This window comes from Nannospalax galili, unplaced genomic scaffold (genome assembly GCF_000622305.1).
Source record: "Nannospalax galili isolate Female #2095 unplaced genomic scaffold, S.galili_v1.0 scaffold255, whole genome shotgun sequence".
In the NCBI taxonomy this organism is placed as follows: Eukaryota; Metazoa; Chordata; class Mammalia; order Rodentia; family Spalacidae; genus Nannospalax; species Nannospalax galili.
This window is the reverse complement of record NW_008338999.1, coordinates 5,643,209-5,649,208: the sequence shown is the minus strand read 5'-3', so window position 1 is coordinate 5,649,208 and position 6,000 is coordinate 5,643,209.

The window sequence follows — 6,000 nt, the reverse complement described above, 5'->3', positions numbered from 1 at the left end:
ATCTATCTATCTATCATCTATCTATCTATCTATCTATCTATCTAATTTATCTATCTATCATCTATCTATCTATCTATCTATCATCTTCCTATCTATCTATCATCTACTATCTATCTATCTACTATCTATCTATGTATCATCTATCTATCTATCTATCTATCTATCTATCTATCAATCATCTATCCATCTCTCTATCTATCATCTACCATCTATCTATCTATCTATCATCTATCTATATCTATCAATGATCTATCTTCTGTCTGTCTGTCTATCTCACATTTTCTTTATCCATTGATGGACACTTAAGTTGAGTCTATAATTTGGCAGTTGTAATTAGCATGCTGTAATCAACATGGATAAGCAAGTATCTCTGCAGTAACCTGACTTTGATTCTTCTGGGCATATATAACCAGAAGTGATTGAGGTTTATTTATTTTGAAAACTTGCATCTGCCAATGAATGAAACAAGGTGCTCATTTTGACAGTTTGTTTTGGGGACCTGACTTTCTTTAAGCCATTTGAGCATTTTAGGTGGATACCTGACCAAATTTATATCTGTAAGAACTTTACCCCAGTGCCTTATGAAGACAAAATGGAAAGTAAAATTGGATGCCTCATGCCTGGATAAGAGCCTCGTAGCTGATGACAGGGTAGCTAAGGTAAAGGTAGTGAGGGCAGGGAAAAGAGAGTGTAGTTGGGATGTGTTTCAGATTTAGAGCTGATAGAAATTGTTTTGGGAGAAGATGAGGAGGGGATGGACTAGATTCAGGAAAGTTTAAACCTCTCTTCAGCTATATTGGGAGGGTGGACTCTTTGCTGCTCCTAAGAGGAGAAAAAAGGCCTGGAGAGATGGCTAGTGGTTAAGAACACTGGCTTCTCTTTCAAGAGAACCATGGATCAGTACCCAGAACCCACATGGCAGCTAACAACCACCTGAACTCCAGTTTCAGCAAATTGGACGCCCTCTTCTGGTCTCCACAGGCATTGCACAACACAGGTGCACTTACATGCAGGCAATACACATATACACATAAAATAATAAAAAAGCAATTTTTAAAAAGGAGGAAAAACAAATTTGGGGATAGAAATCAGGAAAAAAGTGTAAAATTTAAAGAACTGTAGATATTTAAGCAGAGATATAAGTCAAGTAGAGAGTTGTATAATTGGCCTGAGATGTCTTGGGAGAAATAACTGGAGATTGAAAAATCACGTAAAGATTGAAACTGGGAACACAGCTCAGTTGATAAAGTGTTTGTTGTGCAAGCATGAAGACCTGAGTTTGGATTCCCCAGCACCCATAAAAAACAAAACAAGCAAATCAAAAATTAGGTGCAGAGTGCTCATATCTGTGATCCCAAAACTAGGAGACGATAAGAAGATTCCTGGGGCTTACCAGCTAGAGCATCTCACTGAATCAGTGAGCACCAGGATCAATGAGAGATGCAGTTTCAAAAAAATAAAGTAGAAAGTAATTGAGGAAGACAGTGGATGTTGACATCTGGCCTCCATACACATTTATGTATACACACCAAAGCATACACATGTGTACATAACAACACATATACACATGGTGTATATACACATATACACATAGAAAATATTCATATAAGGATAGAAGCTGACACATTGTGTGTAATGAAGGCTAGAGAGTGTTGTAAATGTTTTACCTTTAGTTAATAATCCAATTCCCATAACTTCCATAAATATAAGAAATCTGAGATAACCAAGGGTGCTTCAATGCTCAAGAATTCTAAAAATGAAGGTGATGTCCTAGTATATTAGATGTAGTGAGACCAGTAGAGATTCAACCTAGAGAGCAATAAGTAGATTCTGGACTCAGATGTCTGATTTTTCAGGTTAAAGAATAATCTTGACTGCTTGATTGTCGTGTAACTTCGGAGCTATCTGGTTGTTTTTGTCACTGGTAGAATGAGAAGGTGCTGTTTATTCACATCTGCCTCCTCCATGGAGCTGACTGTGGAGGTGGGAACATTTGAGCAAACAGCTGGCACTAAATCATCAGCATTGTAAGAAGACAGCCTGTTCCAAGAACACTGGCTTGGAATATGCAAACACTCATCAGACAACAAGAAGAAAAACACAAAAGTGTAAATTCAGCCTCAAAGTCTCGAAGGAGATTTTTGAAAACAGCATAACTTCAAGGCAAAATCAAACGGACAACTGTGTCTTACTTTTTAACGTCTATTTTGTTTTTTATTGTATATGTGTGTCTGTGTATATATGCCATGTGTATGCGCAGGTGCCTGTGGAGGCCAGAGAGGGCATTGGAATCCCAGGACCTGGATGGACAGGCAGTTGTGAGCCACCTGATGTTGGTTTTGGAAATCGAACTCTAGAGGAGCAAATACTCTTTTTAAAAAATTATTTTTATTCTATGTGTATGAGTGTATTGCCTGCATGTATGTGCGTGCACCCCTGTCATGCAATGTCGCAAAGGTCAGAAGAGGGCTTCAGATTCTCCTGGGACTGGAGTTAAGGATGGTTCGTAGTCACCATGTCTGTGCTGGGAATTGAACCCAGGTCCTCTGCAAGAACACTCAGTGCTCTTAACCGCTGAGCCATCTCTCCAGTTTGATAGCCATTTCTTTATGTTCTAAATTCGCCTACACTTTCCTCTATGTATTAAATGATATCATTTACTTATTTTAATGATTTTTTAAATTCACAGTATGCAGTTCAATTACTCTTTTATCTATCGAACACTTGGTAGGAGCTGCTTATAAAGAGCTATGATTAGTGTGTGATCAAAATTAAATGCCTTCATTTATCAAACTGATTGATATTATAAATTGTTTGGTCAAGAGAACACATTGATCATGCACAACAGAGATTTATAAGCATTCCCAAAAGGAATAGTAGGTAAACCCTTTTGAGAAATGTGCTGATTTTAGGATGAAAAGATTCACTAAAAATGAAAGAAACAAAATTCCTTGCTCAATGAGGTGGAGAGATGTGATCTGAGGAATTAAAGTGTGAACAGGAGACAGTTCCTGCTCTCCTGACACAAGGCAGTTATGGAGGTGAGTAAATCACTTCTCACATGTTCTGTTTTTCTCAGATGTGGAACATAGGTAGTTACAGTGATTGTACCCAGAGAAAGTAATGGTTTCTCAGCTTCTTTTCAGCTGAGACTGTGATTTAGCCTTTAAGGTAGGGGGTTTAAACAGGCTCCAGGGACTATTCTTCCTCTTGGAGACAACTCAAAATGTTGAGTTCAGGGCTTCCTGGTTAGAGAATGTATTCTTCAGCTTCCCCCTGCAGCAAGGTGATGTAGTTTAGGTCCATTGGGTAGATTATAAATGATGGATGCCAATTCTGTATCATATGAAGACAAAAGTGTTCATTCTTGACTTTACCTCACTCACCACTTTCCTGATGCGACATTATAATGACTGACCTGGGAAGTAACATGTTAAGATGTCAATCTCTCTCTCTAAATATGTGTTTTTAATATTCTATTCATATCAAGAGATGGATTCAGTTTCTGAATGTTCTGTGTTGGCTTTTTCATTCAGTGTAATTCCATGATAAATCTATTAGTAGTTCATTTTTTATTGCAGAATAGTTTTCCACAGGATGCATGTATGACAGTTTAACTATTCAGACTTTTCAGGACATATGCTTTGTTCCTAGGCTCTGGATCTTATTAATAAAGCAGCTTTGGATATATATGTATATGTATATATATATATATATATACCAATTTTTGCTGTGAAAGCACAAATTTCCACTTTTATGGGAAAATGTCAAACATTACAGCTACTAGTAAGCACGTGCTTATTTTTTAAAAAAGAAATGACCAGACTGCATTTCAGAAGGTTGTAGCACTTACACTCCCATCAGCACTGTATGAACGATTCAGATTACTTACACTACTAGCATCTGATATTGGCATAATATTTTAAAGATATATTTTTTACTTTTATTCCATGCATGTGTGTATGTGCCTGTGTAAGTTTTATGTGCACCACACGTGTGCACATGGCTTCAGAGCCCCTGAAACTGTAGTTACAGGTAGTTGGGAGCCACCTGATATGGGTGCTGAGAATTAAACCCAGGTCCTCTGCAAGAATAGTAAGTGTTCTTAACTGCTGAGCTATCTCTCTAGCCATGATATTGCCATAATTTCCATTTTCCTCCTTCTGCTTGGTGTTCAATAATATCTCACAATGATTTTAAATAGCATTTAAAATGGCTACTTAGGAAATCTAGCCACCTTATTGCCACCTGTATCTCTTCCATGAAATATTTGTACATATTTTTGCCAATTAGTTTGTTTTACTTTATTGTTTTTCTGTTACCCATGTCATTAGATTTGTTTCTATTGTTTTGTTTTGAGGATTCCTTCTATGTTCTAGATTTGATCTTAAGAGAATGACAAAGGAAAAAGATAAATTGATCTTCATCAAAAGTAAGAACATTTGCCTAATGAAATACCTTGTTAGAAAAGCAGAATGGGAGCCACTGGAGCTGGGGGAAGGGAAATGGGAGGTGTTGGTCAAAGGGTAAAAGGTTTGGTTATACAAGGTGAACAAATCTTAGAAATATAACTAGTACATCATTGTGACTATAGTTTGTAGTGCATTGTGTGTTTAAAATTTGTCAAGAGAGTAGATTGTAAATATTCTCACTACACACAAACCAAGGGAGGTGATAGTTGTGCTGATTTGCTGAATGATGGTAATCATTTCACAACATATGGAATGACACACTAAACACTGTATAACATACCTTAAATGCATCTATGTTTTACTTGACAATTGTCTATTCACAAGATACATTAATTTATTGGAAGAAAAGAAAATATCCTCTTGAAAAGATGAAAAGATAGACAATAGATTTGTAAAAAGTATTTTCAGACTAACATCCAAAAATTATAGATCTGGAGGATTTCTCTCTTTTTTTCATACAGAATTTAATCCTTTAAACTTTTGAAAAAATAGTTTTTTATTTTTCTCAATATATATTTTTACTGAATTTTTTGTGCATTTCATACCTATTTAGACCCCTCCCATCTGTAAGAGCTGGGGATGGTGCATGATCCTAGGAAACAAAGTCTTCTAGGCCTCTGAGAACTTGCTCATATGAACTTAACTGCAGTGGTTGTATCATGCACAAGACCTGTGCAAACTCAATCAGACAAAACCCCAGCACAGAACTGAGGAAATGGTCAGGAGGCCCCAACCTTAGCCAAAGAAACTATTGGAAGCTGATTACTGCTGGTGAGGAAGAGTTCATCTTATTTAATGGAGTGAGTCCAGATAGGCTGGCTAAACTCCAGTGGATGAACTTGCACTGAAGGACATCCGGGTACACAAACTTGACTTGATAGATCTTAACATATAAAATAGAACGCATGAAATCTGGTGGGTGGAGGGCTATAGAGGGGTATGGATGGGGGAGGTGGTCTAAATATGATTAAGATGCATGGAAAGATTATAATTTATATTTTACATTAAAACATTTGACCTCTTTTGAGATGAGTATTGAAATGCCTGTCGTTATTTAACTTAGACACACTAAGGCGGAAGATTGACCTGGAGATAGAGTGAATTATGTTTTACAAAAACTCCAAGATCACATACCTTTTCTAAATATTGCAGGCTAGAAGGTCTATGTTGTTATATAAGGGGGAGGCAAGAGTGCCTAGAACACAGAGCACATGAGGTTCTAGAAGGCAGTAGTCCTAAGGAACATCCTGGAGTAAATAAGGAAAGGGAGAATTTTATATGAATATAGCACTTTTAATTTTCATTCATACTAACTCATTTAAATATGTATTGTATCATTCTAAAAACATAATTTTAGAATTTTGATAGATTTTTCTCATAGGAAATGACCAAGAATCTTAAGAGATATCGCAGAGACGAAATGGGCGCACAGCTGATCTGTTCAGTAGGATCATCTACAGAATATAATCGCACTCAGTTCTTTACTCTTTTACACCAACTATGGGGCACAGATGTACACAACTAGGAA